The sequence below is a fragment of the Tamandua tetradactyla genome, chromosome 1, assembly GCF_023851605.1.
Source record: "Tamandua tetradactyla isolate mTamTet1 chromosome 1, mTamTet1.pri, whole genome shotgun sequence".
NCBI lineage: Eukaryota > Metazoa > Chordata > Mammalia > Pilosa > Myrmecophagidae > Tamandua > Tamandua tetradactyla.
In genome coordinates this window covers 10,868,676-10,894,778 of record NC_135327.1, presented here as the reverse complement: position 1 = coordinate 10,894,778, position 26,103 = coordinate 10,868,676, and the positions used below count along the sequence as shown (strand labels likewise).

General features: G+C 36.0%; 1 protein-coding gene across 18 annotated transcripts in view; it reads right to left on the bottom strand.

Moving 5' to 3' along the window:
• ZHX3 (zinc fingers and homeoboxes 3) overlaps window positions 1-26,103 on the bottom strand; it is a 177,262-nt gene that overhangs the window by 79,726 nt on the left and 71,433 nt on the right. For 6 of the 18 annotated variants that reach the window (XM_077168332.1, XM_077168321.1, XM_077168312.1 and 3 more), the window contains exon 1: window positions 2,052-2,221. The exons of 4 other annotated variants lie outside the window; for them this stretch is intronic. The gene's annotated coding sequence lies outside the window, so the exon portion shown is untranslated. Of the gene's footprint in view, window positions 1-1,525; window positions 1,580-1,837; window positions 1,957-2,051; window positions 2,222-26,103 lie in introns of those variants that run through there. 8 more of the 18 variants (XM_077168362.1, XM_077168341.1, XM_077168389.1 and 5 more) reach the window with 3 other exon arrangements.

Below are 26,103 nucleotides of genomic sequence, written 5' to 3'. Positions count from 1 at the left end.
TAATAGTCAATTTGTTCCAAAGTGAGTAAGTCAAAGGTCTCTGAAATTCAAACTTGTATTTTAAGTGTCAAAGACAGATAACATCAGCACACTAGAGAGGACTATGAACATCTTGAGGGTAAACAGGTTTGCCTTTCAGAAAGACATCCATTGCTGAAGGAACTCTATTACCAATGTTTTTATGTACTTAACATACACTCATATAGAATTTATTCTGTGCCATGCACTGTTCTAAGAGCTTTAACTACATCAGCTAATTCAAGCCTTACAATGGGCCTATGAGGTAGATTTGATTATTAGAATCAACCAAATGAGGAAACCGAGGCACAGAAAAATTAAGTAAATTGTCCAAGATAAAGCAGTGGCTAAATCTGGTTCAGAACTCTGCTCCTAAACACAATGAGCTATGCCTTATGAAAAAGGCAGCAGTCCTTGAACAAATATAAATATAATTTTGCACAGTAGTTCAATATCTAGTTAAATTAGCTCATGTTGGGAAAATGTTGACAATTAATAAAACTTCTAATTCTTTACAACTTATTTTTATTAAAAAAATATAAACTAATCCTTTCTTATTTAAAAAAAAATTACCCTATGAATATCACAAAAGGGAAGCCCTCCTAATTTTATGGAGTTAGAAGCAATACTTATTTCAAGCTAAATACTCACATTCACCCACTACACCAGCTTTTTACATTTATCCTAGATATTCTGATATGCTTACCAGACCCCTTCTAACTTTAAAATTATAAAGCCCTCAATCAAACCAGGCATTTATTCTTTAACTTTCTCTAGTTCAGCTGATTGGGACATGATGCCAATGACGTCAAAAGTCAGGGTTTTACTCCAGATGGGTCCCCAGACCAGTTAAGTCCTGAAATATAGAGAGCCCAGCCTTCCCCTCTCCCATATTATTGACAGCCCCTTCCAACATGAAAAAGTAAGAATGGGTATAGCCCAAATACCCCTCAAGAGTGGGAGAAAGATCTAAGGTAATGGTGAAGTTATACAGAGAAGGTAGGGTCTAACAAATGAGTATGACTGCTGAATCATTATATTGATATTTCTGTTAGTCTCCAGTATCTTAGAGCAGCTAGAAGTAAAACCTTAAAATTGTGGAGCTGTAACCCACACCAAACTCTGAAATCTGTTATATAACTACTTGTTGTGATGTGCTTTGAAATTTATTGTTTTGTACATGTTATTCTCACAAAAAGAGAAAAAAAGTAAATAATAACAATAATAATATGTAAATAAACATAGCATACCCACTGGAGAAAAAAAAAAGTTGTAGGTTTAGTCCACAACAGATTAGCTTTGTTTGCTACAAACAACAGACTCTTTAGCCTAGATGGCATATTTCAGATCATAAGATTAACGAGGTAGGAGTGTGTAAGACATATAGCATAAATACATCTCTATAGAAGCAAATCCACATGTAACACAGTACTGACTGTGGAGCAGAAGTATCAATCTCATTTATAAAGAAAAGTATCAAGATAACTGATTGGCAAGGCACTTCTACCTTTGTGAGTGAGAAACTCGTCCTGATCTCAGATCTTTTGCCAAATAACCTAAACTTAAAAAAAAGAAAAAAACACAGGTATAAGATAAAAATAAGAAACTAAATTTCAGTTGATGCACAAGCTCTGCTTGATTGATCTGAAAAGAGAATTTTCTTATGCTTGACACCAATTTCACTGACCAAAAAAAATACTTGCAATGGTTTTAGGAACCGTCACAAAAATCTCTAGCAATGCAGCAAAGAAAATCTTCAGAAAAATCTGACTGCAGTCCATCCCACGTTATTCCTTACTTAGAAATACTTAAAAGTTACCTCTTAATTTTCATAAGGCCAAAAGTTGCTCAATTTCAAATATGAAATTATTTTAAACATGCTTGTCAAATTAAATGCAGAACCAACCAACTTGAGTCCAGATTACATTTAAAAACAACCTGGAGCCATTCAAGGTAGAAGATGTATCAGTTTCAGCAAATAAAAGTGAAAAAACACAATTATATTCTTATAATTATTTTAGGAAGAAACCCACTTGAGACCATCCATCTTCAAGTTTTTCTGCCCACAGCTGGAAAGAATTTTCCCAATGTACTAATGCTACAAATCACATGGGTTCCAACAGTCATAGGTAACTATGACAGCAAAGCACAATAATTTGTGAGATCACAGAAACTCTATGATGCAATTTTTTTTATTGAAGTAAAATTCACATAACATAAAATCAACCATTTTAAAGTATACACATTTAGTAAGATTTAATCTATTTACAGTGTTGTGAAACCAACCACCTGTCTAGTTCTAAAACATTTTTATTGCTCCAAAAAGAAAGCCCACATCCATTAAGCAGTCACTCCCATTCTCTTCTTCTCCCTTCCTTTAGCAACCACTAATCTGCTTTCTCTATGAATTTACCTATCTGATTATTTCATATAGATGGAATCATATATGTGACCTTTTATATCTGTCTTGTTTCACTTAACATAATGTTATCGAGATTTATATATGTTGTAGCACGTATCAGCACTTCATTCCTTTTTATGGTCTAATAATATTTCATTGCATGGATATACTACCTTGTGTTTATCTGTCAAAAGACACTTGGATAATTGGAGATGAAGGGATACAGACTGTACAACGGGACTGGATATAAAAACTCAGAAATGGACAGCACAATACTACCCAATTGTAATGCAATTATGTTAAAACACTGAATGAAGCTGCATGTGAGGTATAGGTTTTTTGTTTTTGTTTTTTTTGTTTTTTTTTCTTTCTATTATTGCTTTAATTCTTATTCTGTTGTCTTTTTATTTCTTTTTCTAAATCGATGCAAATGTACTAAGAAATGATGAATATGCAACTATGTGATGTTATTAAGAATTACTGATTGTACATGTAGATTGGAATGATTTCTAATTGTTTTGTTAATTCTTTTTTTAATTAATAAAAAAAAAAAAAGAAAAAAAAAATCAATTCCATATGGATTAAGTACACAAATTAAGAAAATAAAATAGTAAAATTTCTGGCAAAAAAAAAAAAAAAAAGACACTTGGGTTAGTTCTGCCTTTGGCTATTTTGAATTATGTTTCTATGAACGTTCACACTACAAGTACTTGCTTGAATACCGGTTTCCAGTTCTTTTGGTATATACCTAGGACTGGAATTGTTGGGTCATATGATAATTCTGTTTAACTTTTTGAGGACCCACCAAATTGTTTTCCACAACAACTGCATCATTTTACATTTTTATTAGCAATGTTTGAGGGTTCCAATTTCTCCACATCCATGCTAATATTTATTTTCCTTTTTTTTATTATAGCCATTGTAATAAAATGTCCCTCCACAAACACATGTTCAAGTCCTACCTTGCGGTCCTGTAAATATGAACCTATCTGTAAATAGGATATCTGAAGATCCTTTCAGCCTTAATCTAATATAACTGTATTCCTTATAACCAGAGGAAATTTGGACATAATTGTATGAGTGAGGAGAAGAAAGGAGATAGATAGCCATGTGATTGAGGCAGGGATTGAGCTACGGGTTACTCGCAAGCTGCCACTACAATGCTTACAGACCTCAGAGAAAGCATGGCCTGCAGGCACCTTGATTTTGGACTTTCCCATTGTTGAAGCCAATCAGTCTGTATTATTTGTTATAGCAGACCTGGCAAACTAAAATAGCCATCCTAGTGAGTGTGAAACTGTAGCTCATTGTAGATTTGATTTGCATTTCCCTAATGACTAACAAAGAGCATCTCTTTATTTGCTTTTTGGCCACCTGCATATCTTCTTTGTAGAAGCATCTAAGTCCTTGGCTCATTTTTAAATTGGCTTGTCTTTCCACGTTACATTGGAAAAGTTCTTTATATATTTAGGATACTAGACCCTTATATGATTTGCAAATACTTTTTCCCATTCTACAAGTTGTATTTTCTCTTTCTTGAGAGTGCTCTTTGTTACACAAAAGTTTTTAATTTTGACAAAGCCCTGCTTATTTTTTCTTTTGTTGCTTGTGCTTTTGAGTGTAATAGCTAAGAATCCACTGCCAAATCCTAAGTCATAATAACTCAACTTCTATGTCTTCTCCTAAGAGTTTCATAATTATATTTCTTACAATTAGGTCTTTGATTCATTTTGAATTAATCTTTTTATATGGTGTGAGGTAGGGGCCCAACTTCATCCTTATACACATGGAATACATTTTTCTCACATCATTTTTTTAAGAGACATATTTCCTCATTGAATGGTCTTGGCACCCTTATCAAAAATTAATTGACCATAGTTATATGAGTTTATTTCTGGGCTCTCTATTCTATTCCATTGATTTATATAGCGATCCTTATGGCAGTATCACATTGTTTTGATTACTACTGCTTTGTGTAAAGTTTGAAATTGGGAACTAAGTCCTCAAATTTTGTCTTGTGTTTTAAAGACTCTTTTGAATATTTATGGACCCCTGCAATTCCATGTGAATTTTAGGGTCAGTTTTCCATTTCTGCAAAACAGGGATTTTAGGATTGATAGGGATTACACCAAATCCATAGATTGCTTTGGGTAATAATTCCACTGTGGTGGTTTGTAGTTATGAATCACAGAAAAACATGTTTTAAAATTTCATCCACTCATGTAGCTGTGAACTCATTATAAACAAGACCCTACTTCAGTTAAGGTGTGGCCCAACTGATCAGGATCAGTCTTAATCCTATCACTGGAGTCCTCTATAAGCAGAATGAAATTCAGATGCACAGGGAAAAAATCACAGGGAGCAACCAGAAGTTGGAAGTCATCAGAACCGAAAAGCCAGGAGAGAGAACCACGCACATTGTCATGTACCAGAAAAGCCAAGGACCAAGGATTGCTGGCAGCCAGCCCCAGAAAACCAGTCTTCTGGGACATCTTACTATTAAGTCTTCCAATCCATGAACATGGAGTGTCTTTATACTGTATGATGTAATATGAAATTTTAACATCCTTGATGAGGTAATGTACTAACTTCCTTTAGTGGCTTGTATCTCTACGGTAATTGACTAACACCCTGGAACGACTCACAAATATGAAGTTTACACTTGTCATGAAGAGTTCCAGTATTCACATCCCAGAGACAATGCCAATTATCTGGGGTCTTACAGTTTGCTTTTGCCAATGGAAAAGATCAGAATTTAAGGATTTTCAACTCTCTTATTTATAATCAAGTTTTATCATTTCAGCTCCTAATTGAGAAGTTGACACACATGAACCCTATATGTTCACTGATACATGAGTAAGTTACTTAACAGACTTCAAGAACAGCATCAAGAGCTCTCTTTCAAATAGGTCAAATCCCAAAAAGTTGATAATGAAAAAAACGTGATTATGAAACATTTGCTACTTCGTCAAAGATTTTGCTCAAAGAAGCCTGGACTGACAGAGCTTAGAGTGTCAACTATAATCAGGGAACGAGGAGTTGTGGGGTGGGGGTGGGGGAGAAAGACTTTAAAAGTCTTTTCTCTACAAAATTTTGACTAATGTCTATAAGAGAACAATCACTTAAAGTTATAAATGTAAACTGGGCTGGAAAAATCTGTTCTCTGTTGCACATCAAAATTAAAATTGAAGGTAATAGTACATCAAAAAAAATAAATAAATAAATGGGATTTTTTAAGACTAGTAATTTCAAGAAAATTATGTATTTCCCAAAACTAAAAGTCATTTTAACACCAGTACGCTATTAGTGAGAGACAATGATTCCTTTAGTTTCCATGTCTGGTGTCAACTTTTCATAGTTTCAGTTATACCTCTTGCCAATACATAGCTGAGACTCATGGTCCAAGGTGATCTATAAATATCAGAAAGGGTTTTAAGAATCACACTGCTTATAAATAACTTCAGCAAGAAAATACCATCTGGTGTAGAAATAAACCACCAGCAACCAAATCCCAAAAAGAAAGAAATCCAGTTTCACAAAAAATATTTTGTCATTTATAATGAAACCAAAGGCAATAAAAATATCTCCTGGCAGGTGCTCAGGGTCAGTTTCTCGGCAGGGGATGCTAGATAATGCAAAGTTAGGGTTTTTAAATCATATTTTATTGTCTTTTCTTAATCAGAAGGTTCAAGTTGAAGAGGGCAAGGCAAACGGGTGGGGGAGGGGCCAAGGGAAAAAATAGAGGCCAGAAGATAACCAGGTAAGAATCTAATGCAGTAAAGCAGCAGACTAACAACAATCTAGGGAACAGATGAGCAGAGGGAAAGAATTAGGATGTATTTGGAGCAGACTGCTGGCTGAGTCTAATGCTAAGCAGTCACAGGATCCTTTCAGCTGAGTTATCAGCAAGGCTGGTCAAAGTAACATATCACAGCATGAGTTCTGCCATAAATTCTTCTTAGAACTGGAAAGCCAAGAACACAGGAGGTGGAAAGGGCTCCCTCTTTTCTGGTCCTGTCAATGCCTAATGAGGGTCTTGACTTCAGGTCTCATGCAATTTCCCATCTCTAAGAGGGCTGAGGACCTGTCAACAAGCTAACTGAATAACTACATCTCCCTCCACATTTCCTCAGCTTTAGTTGCATTCAGTTAACCTGAACTCTGTATTAAGTTTGAAGGGCCAGGTAGGAAAAGGGGGAAGTGCTTGAGGAAATAGGAGAAAGACCATGTTCTCCTTGGGTGATGGCAGCACTGAGAAAATGAACTCCATGAAAAATGAGATTGAGGCAGAAGTGCCAAGCCCCTATTCTATCATGGAGAGAAACATTCTCTGCCTCTCAATCCCAGAACTAAGAATTTGTGGTAATGGTGAATACATGAATGGACCACAGCTACTTGAGCTACTTGGGTTTTTGAGGCAGTTCCTACTGGGAAAGCACTTAGGGGTCATATAGCAAGGTCTTCCAAGTGCATTCTGGTGTGCCTTACTCAGAAGCCCAACAGAAGGGAGCCCAGATCAGGCACCCTTTCCACCCTTGCTGCAGGCTAGGATGAGGAAGCATCCCTGCACCACTCTCAGTGTGGTCCCTGCTTAGCATTCTGAGGACAGTCTTCCTAACCTCTTTGCCTCAAAACTGCAGTGATCTGAACAATCTAGAGGTGGCTCTCTTGGTCCCTAACTGAGTACCCTGAGCTCTTTCACTACTCAGCTTTTTCTTTTTTATCTTTCTGTAAAGGGAGATTTCAGTCATCTACAGGCCTGCTATTCTGGGGCCAAGAGCTGAACTCCTGAGCCGTCTGCCCTGGACTAATGTGCCCCTTTAATTTTGTTCTCTGGTCTCTTTGCACTGATCTTAGTTACAGGCTCCAGGAAACAAGCCCTTAATTGCAAGGCAAACACCTGGTTTGCTAGTGCTGCTAGACAGGAAAAGAGAAGCAGAATGGCAGGTCAGGGTTTATGACACAGCTAGAAACTAATCATCTTTGATTTTAAAATGGCAGGAAGGTTTATAATAGCCAAAACCTGGACATAGCCTAAATGTCTGTCAGTATGAGAATGGATAAACAAATTGTGCTATATTCACACAATAGAATACTACTCAGCAATTAAAAATAACAAATTTATAATACAACATGGATGAATCTCAAAATGTTAAGAAATGCCAATAAAAAGAAAACATTTTATTATTCTGTTTATATGTATGTACTGATTTGAAGCCATTCTATACCCCAGAAAAGCCATGTTTTAATCTTGATCCAATCCTGTGGGGGGCAGCCATTTTTTTAAATCCTGATTCAAAACTGTTGGGCAAAACTTTTTACTAGATTATCTCCACAGACATGTGACATGCCTAGCCGTGGGTGTGACCCTTTTGATTAGATGGGGATGTGACTCCACCCATACGAGGTAGGTCTTGATTAGTTTACTGGAGTTCTTTAAAATGGGAAACTTATTTATTTTTTGCATGGGCAGGCTCTGGGAATTGAACCCAGGTCTTGGCATGGCAGGTGAGAATACTGCCACTGAGCCACATTGCACCGCCCTAAAATAGGAAATATTTTGAAGAAACCTCAGAGCTGACAACAGAGCAGATGCAGACACTTGGAGAACAGTTGCTTCAGAGCCAACACAAGACCCAGGGCCCAGCAGACATTGCCATGTGCCTTCCCATGAGATACTAAACAGGCCACAACTCAGAGTTGTGAGCTAGGTGAAGACCCACAGACGCCAAGTGAGGAACCCCCACAGGAAACAGAGGCTGAAAGCAATGGAGTCCAGGAGTGAGGGACCAGTGGATGCCAGCCACGTGATTCCCAGCTGACAGAGGTGTCCCAGACAGCTCTTGACTTTCTTGAGTGAAGGTAACCTCTTGTTGGTGCCTTAGTTTGGACATTTTCTCAGTCTTAGAACTGCAAACTTGTAACTTATTAAAATTCCCATTTTAAAAAAAGCCATTCCATTTCCGGTACATTGCATTCTGGCAGCTTAACAAACTAATACAATGTAGTTCCAGGAAAAAACAAAAATTGAGATATAGTAGTACAAAGTAGAATAGTGATTACTTTCCGATCATGAAGACTGGCAGGAAGAGAGCATGAGGGTACATTTTGGGGTGACAAAGATGATCTAAATATTGATTGATAGGAATAAACATTTGTCAAAACTCCTTGAACTATATACTTAAAATCTATGCATTTCACTCTAAATAAATTATGCCTCAATTTGAAGAAATTTAAAAGGCACTAAAGCAGTTTTCAATCATATTGCATCAATGTGTTCAACATTTTGAGAAAGAAGACATTCAAAGTACTCAAATATACCTTTTTAGACAAAAGAGAGTTAAACCTCTTTAAAGTAATACGGACATTTTTATTTAAGAATTCATTTCCTTCTTAAAACTGAATTACATAGAGAATTCTCTCAAATCTCTCTTTTATTTCTATGTTTAATCATTTAAGTATGTTTTAAGAGAAAGTGTATGCAGAAGATAGATATAATTTGACTTTTTTAAGTGCTTGAAAAAATGTTCTCTGATTATAAGAGCAGTATACATTGAATATAGGAAAACTAGAAAATACAGAGGAGTATATATAAGACCACAGGCAGAAAAACATATATAAACTAAATCACAAGCATACAGAAGAAAATTAAAAGCCATCTAAAAGATATCCACTACCCAGAGATAAGCACTGTAAATATTTTGATAGACATATGCACACACACACACAGAATTTTAACCAAATTGGGACATACTGTTATTGGACATAGTGTTAACTGTTTTTTATTTCATGTAAATATAAACATTTTCCATGTTAATGAGCATTATTTGCATTTTCTATCACAAATAAGGTTAAACATATTTCCATATAATTATTGGCCATTCACAGTTCCCTGTGAAATAGCTTGAGAATTTTAAAAACAATAATGAGTTTTTCCTGATTATAATATACTTACTGTAAAAATGTGGGAAATACAGAAGACTCTAAGATTATAGGGCATGGGAAGACTCATATAGTCCAAATCATAAGAATAATCACAACTAATTTTTGCTTTTCTGTGCATATAAATTTTTCTTATGGAACTGATATTCTGAACAAAATTGTTTTTAAGTATACATTTTTTCACTTAGCATCATTTCATGAGCATTTTCCCTGTATCATTAAAAATTTTTGTAAACATCTATTTTTGTTGGCTGTATTTTATTTGTGGAATTTTACTAGCTGTATATACTATGATTTAACAATTACCCAATGTCAGGCATTTTCATGGGTTTGCTTTGTTTTTCTTCACTTTATAATCTGGAATTAAACATCTTTGTATATAAATTATTACCTTAACCTATGATTATTTTCTAGGGATAGGCTGCAGAATTTGAATTCGTGAGTCAAAAGGTATGGACATTTTTAAGACCCATATGCCAAACTGCTTTGAGAATTGTCTCAATTTGCATTCTACAAAGAGTGTTTAAGAATGCCCAAACTACTACACCTCTGCTGGCCATAAATTCTATGTGTTTCTCACACATACACCTGAAACACATGTATATACTCTCCACCCCTCCCACCATACCTGCCCCCACAAAACACTGGCTACAGGAAAAATGATGTTACGGCTTCCAGTGAATATTTTACTAATGGAATGAAAGTTTTTCATTTGCCTAAACCACCTACAGTTCCTCTTCTACGGACTGGTTGCTAAATTTCTTGGATGTCTGACCCTTTTCACAGGTAACTGAGAAGTGACACCAAGATTAATAGAAGAATAAAGCCCAGAGGCAACAGAGTTAATAAAAGAAACAGAAAATAATATTAGCATTCCATGAAAGATCTATGAAGATACTATGAGGGAAAAACAATTAGAGAATACTGAAAGGTTATTTGTGGGAATAAAAGAAATAGAACTACAAATTTAAAAAAACAAAATTTGGGCAGGCCACGGTGGCTCAGTGGCAGAGTTCTTGCCTGCCATGCCAGAGACCCAGGTTCAACTTCTAATGCCTGCCCATGCAAAATAAATAAACAAATAAAAAACAAAATTCCTCAACATTGGTCTGAATAATAAAAGGAGCAGAATCTGACACAAGTAGTGATCTGGAAGATTAAACTGATGAATTCTCCCAAACCAAGGGATAAGAAATATGAGGGGGAAAGAAAGATAGATCTGAGTGATTCAACATAAGTCTAATAGCAGTTTCTAATTTTTTTTCAAAACAGAAGATGAAAGATATAACAGGACTAAATGTCTCTGAGTTGAAGATAGACTTGTGTATTAGATTGAAAGGGTCTGTAAAGGACTTAAATCCACTATGATGGGCATAACAAAAAAAAAGGAAAATAAGAGTTAACAAAGAAGTGGAGAAATTGGAACCCTCCTACATTATTGGTAGGAAAGTAAAATGGTTCAACTGCTGTGGAAAACAGTTCAGTGGTTAAACAAACAATTACCAAAAAAAAAGTCAAAAAGTTAAACAAAATTACCATATGACCTAGCAATTCCACTCCTAGGTATATACTAAAATAACTGAATCTAGTACTCAAAACGAATACCCACACTTGAACACTCACAGCAGCACAATTTGAGAAATGAACCTCAAAATTATTATTCTAAGTGAAAGAAGGCAGAAACAAAAGTCATGCATGAATGAAATATTCAACACAGGTAAATCTATAGAGACAAAACACAGATTGGTGATTGTCAAGGGCTGGGGGCAGGGGGTAAATAGGGAACAGCTATTTGCACACAGAATTTCTTTTTGGAGTGATGAAAATGTTCCAGAACTAGACAGAGGTAGTATTTGCACAACATGGTGAATGGACCAAATACCACTTTAAAATGATTAAATTTTTGTTACATGAATTTTACTTTTACTTCAATGAAAATAAACAAGAAAAAAATAAACAAAATCCTGTAATCTAAGGTGGGAGAGGAGGTGCTAACCTAAAAAAATGGTAACTGGATTTGCACCAGACTTCTCATTTGTAATACTAGATGCTAAAACACAAATGGAACCATTTTTACAAAGTTTCAAAGGAAAAATTTTTTTAAGTGAATAATACTATATTGCCCTAAAACTTTCATTTAACTATTGAGGCAAAATAAAGTGGTTTTTTTGGGGGTGGGGTATTCAAGAGCTCAAAGTTCACCATCCACACATTTCTAGAGGCAGAGGAGAGAAAGGATTGGTGGGCAAAAGACTCAAGGTTATACTGTGGCAAAATTAAATCTGAATTCAAGAGGTAAAAGAACTTGGGATATACAAAGCAGAGGTGAGCAAAGAAATAAGTAAAACAGTTAAATCTCAACAATTATTGAAAAATGTAAGTACATTGCAATTCTAGTGAGAATTATTGTAACAAAAGAGGCATAAGGCAGAATATTAATCAGAAACTGTTAAAAACATGGAAACTAAAGGTGTAAGAAAAGTGAAGAAGACCATACACTAAAAGCGTTTTCTTATCTGTGGAGGAAACATAAACATAAATGATATTTAATTCTGGATGCTTATAGTGAAAGTTAGAGCTAAATATGTTTGTTATATAATGCAAAGGCAACCATTATATTTAATATTAACTTAATACTACCATGAATTCTTCCAACTTAGAGTCTGATCCTCTCTAAAAAAAAAAGACCATCAGCCTGTGTCCAGCCACCAGTGTTTAAACCCTGCCCATTACCTGTGCTCAAACAAGACAGGCAAGTAATTGTTACGTTCCTAAAATAAGACTTTACCATCTCACCACTAACACTAAAAGGTTAGAATAGTCATATGTAACACAGGAATCATTGGATGGGGGGAGGGTTAAAAAACTGATTTCAATACAATAAATGAAAAAACTGAAACAAAAGTCATTATAAAAAGAAAACAAAATCAGATGACAGAAAGACCAAACATATCAGTGCAACAGTGATTCTAAATAGAAATGAATTAGTGCCTTCTAGGTGTTCACTATCTATTGGAGGAAGACAGACCAAAACACACACACACACCCAAGTAAACATAATCAAGTTAGCAAGGGGCTGAGACAGAGAAATACAGGAGAAATTTCAATATCGGGAAGGCCTCTCAGAGGAGGTGATAACTGAGCCAAGAACTAAAGGATGAGGAGGAGGAGGCCATGAAGGGGTGGTGGGTACTGTCTAGCAGATGGAACAGCTTCTGTCCTGAAGAACTAAAAAGGATAATCTTCTCCAAGAATTCATGGATAGTACTGAATGGAAGCAAGAAGTCTCAAGATGAGGTTAGTTAGTTCAATGCTACATCACAGAGAACCTTACAGACCAGGTTGGGATTTTTTTTTTTATCCTAAGTGCAATGGGAAGTCATTTAAGAGTTTAAGCAGGGGAGTAACATATTTGATTCGTGTGTACAAAAAAAGACCACTCTGGCTGATGTGTGGAAAAGACTGGAGTGAGGCAAGAAAGGAAGCTGAAAGAGAAGGCAGCAGCTACTGCAGAAGTCCTGGGCAGTGGTGACAGTCGTTTGCAATAGGGTCTGGCAGTGAAGATGGAGGCATGTGCATGAGTTCTCTATACAAGTTGGAGGTAGAATCAGGAGGCCTTCTGGAGTACTGGATGTGAGGGGCAGAGTTAGTCAAGAATACTCTCGTGTTTCTGACATTAACAATGAGTCCACGAAGGACTTACATTCTACCAAGACAGAAAAGACCAGAGGAGAAACCAATCAGCAAGGTGTCAAAGAAATAATAAGTACCCTTTCACTTCTTTTGCTCTGGGACTAATTCTTCATCTAAATTCTAGATTCTGTGACATTCTATGAACATCAAAGGCAATCACATAGTCTCTCTTTTCATCTTTCTTACCAGTTTGAAAGGATGTATATATCCTAGAAAAGCCATGTTTTAATCCTAATTCCATTTTGTGAAGGCAGCTGTTTCTTCTAATCCTTATTCAATACTGTATGCCTGAAATTTTAATTAGATCATCTCCTTGGAGATGTGACTCAATCAAGAGTAGTTGTTAAGTTGTATTAGGTGGAGACATGTCTCTACCCGTTCGGGTGGGTCTTGATTAGCTTACTGGAATCCTATAAAAGAGGAAACATTTTGGAGAAAGCAAGAGATCCGGAGAGAGCAGAGAATGCTTCAGCACCATGAAGGAGAGAGTCCACCAGTCAGCGACCTTTGGAGATGAAGAAGGAAAACGCCTCGCGGGGAGCTTCATGAAATAGGAAACCAGGAGAGAAATCTAGCAGATGACGCCGTGTTTGCCATGTGCCTTTCCAGCCAAGAGAGAAACCCTGAACTTCATTGGCCTTCTTGAACCAAGGTATCTTTCCCTGGATGCCTTTGATTGGACATTTCTATAGACTTGTTTTAATTGGGACATCTTCTCGGCCTTAGAACTGTAAACTAGCAACTTATTAAATTCCCCTTTTAAAAAGTCATTCTGTTTCTGGTATATTATATTCCAGCAGCTAGCAAACTACAACACCATATACCAATCCTCCTTAAGCTATATTTTATGCATATTTAATACTGTAAAAAAGAGAATGCCTCAGAGGTCCATCAGATAGAGTTAGGCTGTAAATACCTCTAATGAAGTCCTTCTCTACAGAATGGCCAAACATCAACTCTAGATGTTTCATTCAGACAAGAGGTGAATGTTTAGGTTCATTACCTGCAGTAAAATGGGGCAAATAAGGAACTAGTGATATCCTGGTAAAATGTGCAGTGTCTCATGATTATTTTTCACTAACATTCCCTATGGAAAAGATAGTTAAGATAGTTATTTTGATCAGCTAGAGACTGGTATAAGTAACATTTAAAATTCAGAGCATCACCAAAAATACATCACCGACTTCACAACTCTAGATGTCCCATCACGGAGTGTGTGATTTTTTTTTATACCCTGAAATTAGACCCCTAACCCACATCTATCCAGGTGTGATAAAGCTTCCCAAAGTCCATCATTTGGGGTTTCATATATCCTGTATTTATGTAACTGAATGACTTCCTACAAAAGCAAAGACACTACTAAGAGTGAGGGCAAGTTTATCTGGAGTGGCAGTCAATGAACATTAATATAAATTATTTGTGGTCCCCTCCCCCTGTCTACGTGGGACATGACTCCCAGGGGTGTGGATCTTCCTGGAATCGTGGGACAGAAATCCTAGAATGAGCTGAGACTCAGCATCAAGGGATTGAGAAAACCTTCTCGACCAAAAGGGGGAAGAGAGAAATGAGACAAAATAAAGTGTCAATGGCTGAGAGATTCCAAACAGAGTCGAGAGGTTATCCTGGAGGTTATTCTTATGCATTAAGTAGATATCACCTTGTTATTCAAGATGTAATGGAGAGGCTGGAGTGAACTGCCTGAAAATGTAAAGCTGTGTTCCAGTAGCCATGTTTCTTGAAGATGTTTGTATAATGATATAGTTTTCACAATGTGACTGTGTGATTGTGAAAACCTTGTGTCTGATGCTCCTTTTATTGACCTTATTAACAAATGAGTAAAACATATGGAATAAAAATAAATAATAGGGGGAACAAATGTTAAAATAAACTTAGATTGAAATGCTAGTGATCAATAAAAGGGAGGGGTAAGGGGTATGGTATGTATGAATTTTTTTCTGTTTTCTTTTTATTTCTTTTTCTGAATTGATGCAAATGTTCTAAGAAATGATCATGATGATGAATATGCAACTATATGATGATATTGTGAATCACTGGTTATATATGTAGAACAGAATGATCATATGTTAAGAATGTTTGTGTTTCTTGTCATATTTAAAAAAAAAATTTTAAATGAAGCAAAACACTGAACTATCAAAAAAAATTATTTGTGGTCACTGTGAGATGGAGATAAACATAAGGAAACATTCTCCAATTTTCCAACCCAAACTCTATTCATAATACAGTTCTGCTTAGTATTGGCGCTTGCAGAGTATAAGAAAAAGGTCTTGGGTGGAGATAGGTGAAGAGAAGAATAAAAGGTTCAAACTTTTTACTCTCTACACTTCTGTATTCTTTTCATGTCAAGGAATCTATGTGTTCATGTATTACTTAGGTTAATTTTTTTAAACATTTTTTTATTGAGAAAAATCTTCACACACATATTTTCTATACATGGTATACAATCAATAGCTCACAATATCATCACATAGTTGTGTTTTCATCACCATGATCATTTTTTAGAACATCTGCATCACTTCAGAAAAAGAAATAAAAAGAAAAAACTCATATATACCATATACCTTACTTTTCCCTCTCATTGACCACTACTGTTTCCAACTACCCAGCTAATTTTATCCGTTTTCCCCCATTATTTATTTATTTTTATCCATATTTTTTTTACTCATCTGTCCATACCCTGGATATAAGGAGCATCACATACGAGGTTCTCACAATCACACAGTCACATTGTAAATATTTTAACTTTATACAATCGTCTTCAAGAACCTAGGCTAATGGAACACAGCTCAACAGTTTCAGGTATTTCCCTCTAGCCACTCCAATACACCATAAACCAAAAAGGGATATCTATATAATGTATAAGAATAACCTCCAGGAAAACCTCTCAACTCTCTTTGAAATCTTTCAGCTGAAACTTTATTTTTTCTCATTTCTCTCTTTACATTTTTGGTCAAGAAGGCTTTCTTAATCTCTTGATGCCAGGGGCTTGCTTACCCCAAGCTTTCTGTGCCATGCTGTCAGGGAGATTTACACCCCTGGGAGTCATGTCCCACGTAAGAGGGAAGGCAGTGCATTCACATGTTAAGTTGGCTTAGAGAGAGAGGCCACATCTGAGCAACAAAAGAGGCTCTATGGGGGGTGATTCTTAGGCATAATTTTAAGTAGGCTTAGCCTAACCTTTGCAGAAATAAGTTTCATAGGGGCTTGGCCTATTTATTTGGTTGTCCCCATTGCTTGCGAGAATATCAGAAATATTCCAAATGGACAAATTTAACACCTTCCGCTTTCACCCCATTCCCCCAGGGGACCCCACAAATACTTCTTTATTCACTGCCCAAATTGCTCTGGGATTTACTGGGGCATCACACTAACCTGGACAAATTAAATCTCACTCCCTATTCAAGAGTCAACATACTTATGGTGTTCAACTAAACCGACCATATAAGTTAAATTAGGAAATGTACTATCCAAAATATAAATTTTGCACCAAATAAATACTTAGGTTAATTTTTAGAAGAAAATAAAAGGAAGGCTATGGCACAAAAACCTCCACTCCCCAAACCTTTGCAATAGAAAAGAGGTAAGTTTCTAAAGAGTAATGAGAAAATTCTATTTGCTTCATAATGTTACAATTACCAGATAAAGGATATTTATTACATAATAACTTAAAAAGGAATACACCTGTTCATCAAATATATTCATACACATTTGGCACTTATAAGGGGCCAAATACCATGCTATCTTAGACTCTCCTATACTCATATCACTTGCTTTCCATCACTGGTCTCATCTGTTCTAATAGTTTCCAGTCCCACCGTACACATCAATAAATCCCAAAGCCAGCTTTCTCTCCAAAAAAGAGCCAGCTGCCAACTGGACACCTGCCTTTGGATGGTCTACTGCTCCCAAAGTCCAACATGCCCAAGTCAGAGCCATCATTTCTTTCTGACCTGATGACTTCCTGCATTCTTAATTCCTCTCCCTCCTGCTAATTCCTACTTCTAACCAGTATCTAAGCTAGTTTCACCTCCTAAATCTTTCTTCAGTCTGTCTGCTGCTCCCTATTAGGACTGTTAGAATTTTGTCCAAAGGGCCATCCTACCTTACCAAGACCCCAGCCTCCAAGCTCTCTCCAATTCATCCTCCACACTGATCCAGGCCATACTGGATTACTCAGGAGCCAAGTGTTCTCTTGCACTACAGTTTTTCCCATTAGCATCTGGTACACTCTCCCTCTTCTGTATGTACTCTTCACCCTTCCCTTGACCTCACACTCTCATCAGTCCCTTAGGTTTCAGCTTCAACACTCTTTCTTCTACAAGTCTTCCCTAACCTTCCTTACCTCTCCCCTCTCCAAATACCAAGTTGGTTGTTGTTCATGTTCTTACTACTCTCATAGACCCTAACATAGTGAATTATCATTTCCTTTTACTCTTCTCTCTCTCCTAGACTGTAAGTTACTTGAGGCCAGCAACCACGTTTGCCATGTTCACCACTCAATCTTTAGCATGTAGAAGGCATTTATGTCAGTAAATATGATTATGTGAAGGCCATCTTATAGAATAAGCATATTTGGACAAAACATTTATTTTCTTAAGCCCTCCCAATAGAACTCTGCCTTTTTGAAACTAAATGCTCAGATTCTAGAGGAAGAAATATTAGAGACCTGTCTTTGAAATGCTGTTGTGGCCAACTGTATAATCTCAGACAATTCAATGAACTCTCTAAGCCTCATTTATAAAATGAGGGAGCTGAAATAGCTCATTAAAATCCTATGAGAATTTTTTATAAAATTCTATAAATCCAAATGCAGTAAAATATCATAAATTCAAATTATTTCCAAGAGAATCCCAGATTAAATTAGACCTTCAATAATTGATACTTGTTTCACCAAAATAATAATTATAATTGGGTAGAAAAAAAGAGAGAACAGTGTAGTAATTATAAGCATGAACTCTAGGGTCAGACTGTCCTGATTTCTTGCTCTGGCTATGCTGTTCGGTAGCTGCCATTATTCTGGCTATGCTACTTATGAGTTAGTGTACTACTTAATAAATACTGCTATTTAATCTTTATAGCCTCAGTCTCTTCATTTGTGGACTAGAAATTACAGTGCCTATCTCATACAATTATTGTGAGAATTAAATGAAATATATGAAAAATATATTACTCTGTATACCTAAAACAAAGTAAATGCTCAATAAATGTTATCACTATAATTTTAAACTATTCGCTAATAGAATTATGATTAACAAAAATAAAAAATTATAACAGTACCAGAGTACTGTTTACAATGCAGTTTCTTTGTGTATTTTCAGTCTTTTAAAATAAAAATGTGAAAATGCATAAAGATTAATGGAAATCAGTCGTTTTCACTACCCCAATCAGCCACTTTTAATTTAAAACAATTTTTTTTAATTAGAAAGATGACTATTGTTGAAAGATTGTATCATTTTGCATCTCACTCCTTCTATCTGCATTCATTTTTCCACTTCCTTAGTGGTTCTTTAAGCAACGGTCTGGGGATGGTAAACCTCTCAGTGTTTGTACAAACTATCTCACTCACAATCTTGAATAATAGTTTACCTTGATTTTCTCTGTTGGCAGTTTTTTTTGTTGTTGTTTTTTCTCATAGCACTTTAGCCTCTATGGTACTACTGAGAAGTCTGTAAGCCAAAATGATTTTATTTTCTCTCTGGTTGCTTTTAAGAAGTTATCCTTTTCATTGGGGGTCTACAGTTTTACTATAGTGTGCATAGGAAAGGATTTGTTTTTATTTTATTTATTGTACTCAAGACTCCTTGTAATTCACAAATAAGAGAATTCATATCTCTCATCCATTCTGGAAATTTATCTTTGAGTGTTGCTACTTTACCTTTCTCTTTATTCTCTTCCTATCTCCAGTCAAAACTCTCAATAGCTTCCCATATCACTAAGAATACAAGCTAATATTCTTTCAAAGCCTTCAAAGCCCTGCATGATCTCCCCTTCCCCCACTACTCTTTGACCTCATCTTCTTACCCTTCCCTTCCTTAATATCTCCACACCTGGACTGCACTCTTCCTCAAATACTCCAGGAGTGACTAGCACACAACCGTCACCACGAATATTAGCTAAATGAATAAATGGTTAAAATTACATGCTCTACAGCAAAAAGTAAAAACCTAAAATTGTGGAATTATAACCCACATCGAACTCTGAAATATCTTCTACAGCTAAATGTAGTAGTGTGCTTTGAAATTTATTGTTCTGTATATATTTCCTTTTTCACAAAAAAGAAAGAAAAAAGTCAATTGTGGTGATAAAAAAAATATTTATGCCTTCTCACCTTCTATATTCTGGAGCAGCTAGAAGGAAAACTCTAAGAGGATCGTATGGTAGCCCATGACAAACTCTGGGATCTGTCCTGTAACTAACTACTTGTTGAAGAGTGCTTTGAAATCTATTGCTTTTCTATTTCTTTGCTTTGTAAATATGTTATATACAAAGTTTATATATAATAAAAAAGTTTTTTAAAAATTACGTTATAAAATTAATTACAAATTTAGAAAATTAAAAAGATCTTAGAGTATTTTCCTAGCTGTTCTATAGTTTGCTAGCTGCCAGAATGCGGTATACCAGAAATGAAATGGCTTTTTTTTTTTTAATTATATTTTATTATTGCTCAGTTTATGTAATTTTTTTTTTTTTTTACATGGGCAGGCACCGGAAAACGAACCCGGGTCCTCGGGCATGGCAGGCAAGCACTCTTACCTGCTGAGCCACCGTGGCCCTGAAATGGCTTTTTAAAGGGGAATTTATTATGTTGCAAGTTTGCAGTTCTCATGCCATGAAAACATCAAAATTAAAGCATGGCTATAGAAATTCCCAATCTAAGGCATCTAGGGAAAGATACCTTGGTTCTAGAAGGCCAATGACATTCAGGGTTTCTCTCTCAATTGGAAAGGCACGTGGTGAACATGGCGATGTCCGCTAGCTTTCTCTCCAGGCTTCCTGTTTCATGAAGCTCTACCAGGGCCATTTTTCTTCTTCATCTCCAAAGATCTCTGGCTGTGCAGGCTTTCTTGGTTCTCATGGCTCTCTCCAAAATACTTCCTCTTGGGTGGGCCACGGTGGCTCAGCAGGTAAGAGTGCTTGCCTGCCATGTCCGAGGACCCGGGTTCAATTCCTGGTGCCTGTCCATGTTAAAAAAGAAAAAAAAAAAAAAAAACTTCCTCTTTTGAAGGGTTCCACTAAACTAATTAAGACCCACCTGGAATGGTGGAGTCACATCTCCCTCTAATCAAAGTTTAATACCCACAACTGGGCACATAACGTATCTGTGGAGAAAATCTAAAGTTGCCAACCTACAGTGCTGAACAGGGATTAAAAGAATTGGCTGCCTCAACAAGACGGATCAGGATTAAAATGTGGCTTTTCTAGGGTACCTAATCCTTTCAAACCATCAGTAACATGTCAAGGATAGATCTTGTACCATAAAAAATTCAGGCATATCTAAAATCTGCAGTTTTTTCTTTTCTTTTTTTCTTTTTTGCATGGGCAGGCACCAGGAATTGAACCCGGGTCTCTGACATGGCAGGTGAGAATTCCTTTTAGCAGTTTTTAAAATGTAATTTAGGATTGTAATTTAGCCAATGTCAAACGTAATTTAAGATTGTAATTTAACCAATGCCAAATTTACCAGAAGGGTGACAAACTGAAGTTCCATACGCAGAAAATGGCCTGCAGAAGACAAATCTTAGTTGACCAGAATGATATTTGGGGTAAAAAAAAAAATTGTACTGAGAGTGCCTGCATTTAAATTATAGGCCGGTGACCCCTGGTCTACAGATAAAACTTTCCTACCACCAGAGCTGTCCAGCAGGGACTGGGAGCATTCTCCCAGTGTAAAGAGGCTAACCTAAATTATAATTCCTCTGAATTATAGGACTGTATTTTAATTGTATGTATTTCACAACTGCTTAACACTAAAGTGTTGAAAACATGCACATATCTGGAGGATTCCAAGAAGAAAATCAGCACACTTTTTAGACATGCTAATTAATAGAACCTAACAAATATTCTTGAAGGTATAATCATTCTCTGCCCTGGATCTCTCAATAATCACCAAATAACTTGTGAATGATAATTTAGCTACAATTGTGTTGTTCAATGGAACTATGTCTCCGATTTCAAGTTCCTGAATGAATGTCTCCAAAGTTACAGCCAGAGAAGAAATAAGGAGGCTCCCTGTTTTACTCCAAATTTGAATTTAAAGGGATGGTTATATCATTGCTGTGGAGACAGCATGTGTCATCCTCAGTACATCTCATTTTATTCATAAAGAAGGCATCTGTCTTTCTTTCGGGTAACACGTCAAGGATAAGATCTTGTGGAATAAAAGATTTGGACATATCTAAAATCTGCAGTTTTCCTTTTAGCAGTTTTTAAAATGTAATTTAGGATTGTTACCTTTTGGTTACAATCCAAGGTATAGGTGAAAGCTTTTTGTCTCCTAGATTATGACTGCCACAGGGAAATGATCCTGTCTTTGTTCACTGCTACAGTCCCAGTGCCTAGCAGCATGCTTGACATACAGTAGATGTTCAAGAAAAATTTGTTGAGTAAATAACTAATTTTAATTAGATAAGTATTTGCCTCTATCCTGTTATAATTTTAGCAAAAGATACCTATGGACTGAAAAATAAAATAAGCCCAAATACCTTTTCAGCAAGGGCCACAAGGGAATAAGTAAGAGGCTTTCAAGATGCCAGTTTGATAGGAAAGCACTCATATGTTTGGCAAAGTTCTACTATAGTTGTTGGAAAATCTGCTTGATCTTTAGTTACAACTTTGAATACTATTAAGCTACTAACTCCATACACTTCCTCCTAAAAGAAGTAAAGAATGAATAAGTTTGCTTTCCTGAATGCTAATACTGTACCAGGAACTGTGCTTGGCACCTTCCGTACTTATTTCATTGAATCCTCACAAACATCCTGTGAAGTAGCATTTTCTCCATGTTACTGAAGAGGAAACACACACAGAAAGGTAAAGAAATTTGCCATATATCACACAGCTACTAATAGTACTCAGTGGCAAGGCAGGGATTTCAACCTAGACCATTGGGCTCTTAACCATGTGGCTATGCCAGCAAAACCAAAGTTTCCCTGATCCACAAAATCATCAGGGCAGTTGTGAGGATTAAGTCAGCATGTGGAAGCTACCATCAATTCCCCTTCTCTTGGTCCCTCCCCCACTGTCTTCAACTGGGGTTCTACCATTCTGGCTCCTTAGGTTCTACTCTCTAAAGTTAAAGTTTGGGAAGATAAGCAGTAATCCAATTTTTCCTTGCCTACACATTTGGGGAACCTTACGATATTTTAAACCTGTTATAATATTGTTTGATGCAGGCCACTAAAAAGGAACTAAACATATTACTCATTACAAATTGATTAGGAAAGTTAAACACACTGCCTCAGGTCAGACAGCTAGTAATGGTGGATCTGAGATTCGAATCCAGCCTTTTTCCATGCAGTGCTCCTTTCCCTACTGAAAAGGGAGTCACATAATTTGAAGATCCATAACCCACCTGGAAAAGGGAAGATCAGAGATTAGAATTCCCTTAATATGTTAAGAATATGTGGAAATATGTGAGAAGGGCTGCCAGAGAAACAAGCCCAGAATAATAAAAGAGACATTCCAGAAGTAGGCTATAAGAGAGTCTGCAAGTGGGTGGTATACTAAACTGAGCACAGGTTTGGAAAGGATGGCAGGATCAAAGACATAAGAATTGTGATAGAAACTACTACATTTTTCTTTGTTATTAATTAAGCAAGCATAGAGAATACCATATGAATGCTGTGTTTACATAAAAACAAAAGATTGATGTATAAAATATACATACAACTTCTAAACTACAACTGTTTTTATATGGACCTCCAATTAAAAGTAAAGCATGATAGCACAACATTGCGAATATAATCGATATCACTGAATTATATTTTTTTTTTTTTTTTTTTTTTTCTAAAGGAAAGACAGAGAGAAGGAAGGAAGGAAGGAAGAAAGGGAAACATTTTTAAACATTTTCTTGTTTTATTGTTTTCTGTTTCTCCGTTTTTGTTACATGGGCTGGGGCCGGGAATCGAACCGAGGTCCTCCGGCATAGCAGGCAAGCACTTTGCCCGCTGAGCCACCGCGGCCCGCCCTGAATTATATTTTTGAACATAGTTACAAGGGGAAATTTTAGGTTGCATATATCTTACCAGAATAAAAATTAAAATAAAAAACCAAGCTATAAGACTGTACCATGTAAACAGTAAACTTATTAGCAGTCCTAATGTAAACTATGGACTATAGTTCATAGTATAATTACAATAATATTATTTCATCAATTATAACAAAGATACCACACTAGTGTAATAATAGGGAAAACTGAAGGCAGTGAGTAGGGTGTAGGGTAATTCTGTTTTTCTGCATGATTTTTCTATAAATATCTGACTTCTCTAAAAAAATTTTTAAATGGTTAAAAAAAAGTTAAGCATAAATCTAAAGACATTTTTTGAGCAACTGAGGAAATTTGAATATAGAATAAGTATTAGATGATATTAAAGAACCATTGTTATTTTAAGTATGGCATTATGATTATATATAATTAAGTCTTTAATTTTCAAACTAGATTAAATATGAACATTTTTGTTATTTTTCACTGAAAATAGAGCAGTCAAATAATTATCAATGTTGAGGCTTTGTTTTTCTTGCTCTTGTCTTCCTCCTTGAATTGAGATTTCCCAATCTAATATCCAGTTACAGGATTCCATTTTTGCAGCATCTGAAAGATGTTATCTCTAGTATTTAGGAGTCAGAATTATCTAAGTACATTAATAACAGTGGTGGAGTAATCAATTCATTGAGACTAATAATACTTTGGTATTTGTTATTTACAGGGTTAGAGTTAAATTGCATTTTATATAGTTAGAATGAAAACCAAAATAAGTTCAGGACATTTAATAAAGAAGAAATTGGAGTTTAACATTGAATTCATCCAGAAAAGTTCAATGCTTAGGGCTGGTAATATTCTGTTTCTTTGATTTAGATGCTAGTTCCATTGGTGCATTCAGTTTGTGAAAACTCACCAAGTCCAAATTTGTGATATGTTCACTTTTCTTTATGTATATTATACTTGAATTAAAAAAGAAAAAAGCTTTTTTCTGTTGAGTTATAAAGTGAAGTATTACACATGAAAGGATATCTGGGATTTGTTTTAATAGACTGACTAACAAAGGAAGAAGAGGTATATGGACAGTGGTAAAGAAGGGGGATAAAGCAGGATGGGAAATAAATGAAATGAGATTAGCAAAATATCAATATTGTTGAAGTTATCAACATACTTCATGGGGATTTATGTACACACTGAAAATGACTATAATAAAAAATTGTTAAAGGGGAAATGCAATTGGTGTTACAGCTGTGTTTACATATGAACAGCCCCATACTTCTTGCTATTCATCCTAAGGCTTTAAGGAAATAAGAGCTTATTTCACAATGAGCTAGGAGATCCTTAACCCAGAAAAATGCTCTTGTTAACCAGGTCACAATAAGCTCTACAAAACAAGTAAGTGTAGATGTATTCATTCTTGGCTAAATTTTGACATATAATTATTCTTTGAGATGATTAAAAATGTCTTAATCACTATGTCATTTGCCTTATACAATGTGCAAAAGAAAAGTACCCTCCCTCAAGCTGAAGGAAAGAAGGGGGATCAGGTGCTCATGACCTTTCTACCCCATGTCCTACAGAACTCCCTTCCTAATCTACTACTGAAAGGCTGCTGTCTATATGAGTATCTTTCAGTTTAAGAATGTAATTGCAATAATACATCCATTTTATCCAAATTCCAATAGAGTGAAAAAACTTTTGGATGCTCCATAACATTTCTTATAAAAGAATTTTATCAGTAACACTGTACTTTCTAATCAACATTTTCAAAACGAAGTAACTATCTAGTTTCTCACTGAATAACTTTCTGGTATATGAAAGTATACCAGATTAATTACTCAAAAACAGGATACATGAGCACTTTATCAATGTCCACATGACAAGAAACTCGACAAGATACCAAATGTGTTGGACAATGGCATGTTGAGTTGGAATAAGGGTTCCAGTCCAACATGTAGGAGACAGGTGAATAACCACTTGGAAGCCAGTGAAACAGCCCCACTCTTGCTCTTTTTATTTACCTAGTGAGGTGAGAGATAAATCTTCTCCTATGAGATCAAGTAACTGCATCAGACAGTGTCTGCAGGAGCTGTGGTGGGTAAAGCACAGCTACCCAACCACTGAAGGATTTGCTGACATTAACAGCTTTACCCAGAAATTGTGCCTTGCTACTCAAAGTATGATACAGTATACTTGCAGCACTGGATCACCTGGGCACTCCTTAAAAAGGCAGAATCTCGGGCTGCAACCAGACCTATGACATTTTGAAAAGATTCCCAGGTAATTTGTATGCACAGTGCAGTTTGAAAAACATGAGATTAGAAGATTACTGCCAATTTTGAGGGCAGTTTCCACACAGCTCTTCCTTGGGCCTGTCCTGGCCCTCATTTTTACTGATGACTCAAATGAGGATATTAAAGAGTTCTCATCAAACCTTTATCAAACCCCAAGTGACAATAATTTAGAAGGAAACATTCTTGGAAGCGATCAAAATTGACATGTGAAAAACAGATCCTGTGAACAGATAAAAACAACAAATGATTTGTGAAAGAAAAAAATGCACACTTGAATGTATTCAAATGTGGCAAATCTGGACAGACATTCTTATGGCAAACTGTGGCCACAGACAATGACTGTTTAAGCGCCAGGAAGAAAAAGGATCCCGAGATTCTATCATGAGAATGGAGGACATTAAACCTGAAGAAAAAGGTGACTAAGTGGTAGTTTTCACACATTTGAAGGTCTGTCTTAAGAAGACACTTTATTCTACACTGTGTTTTGGAGCATCTACTATGTGCCAGGCACTGTGCCAGCAGCTAAGGACACAGAGAGT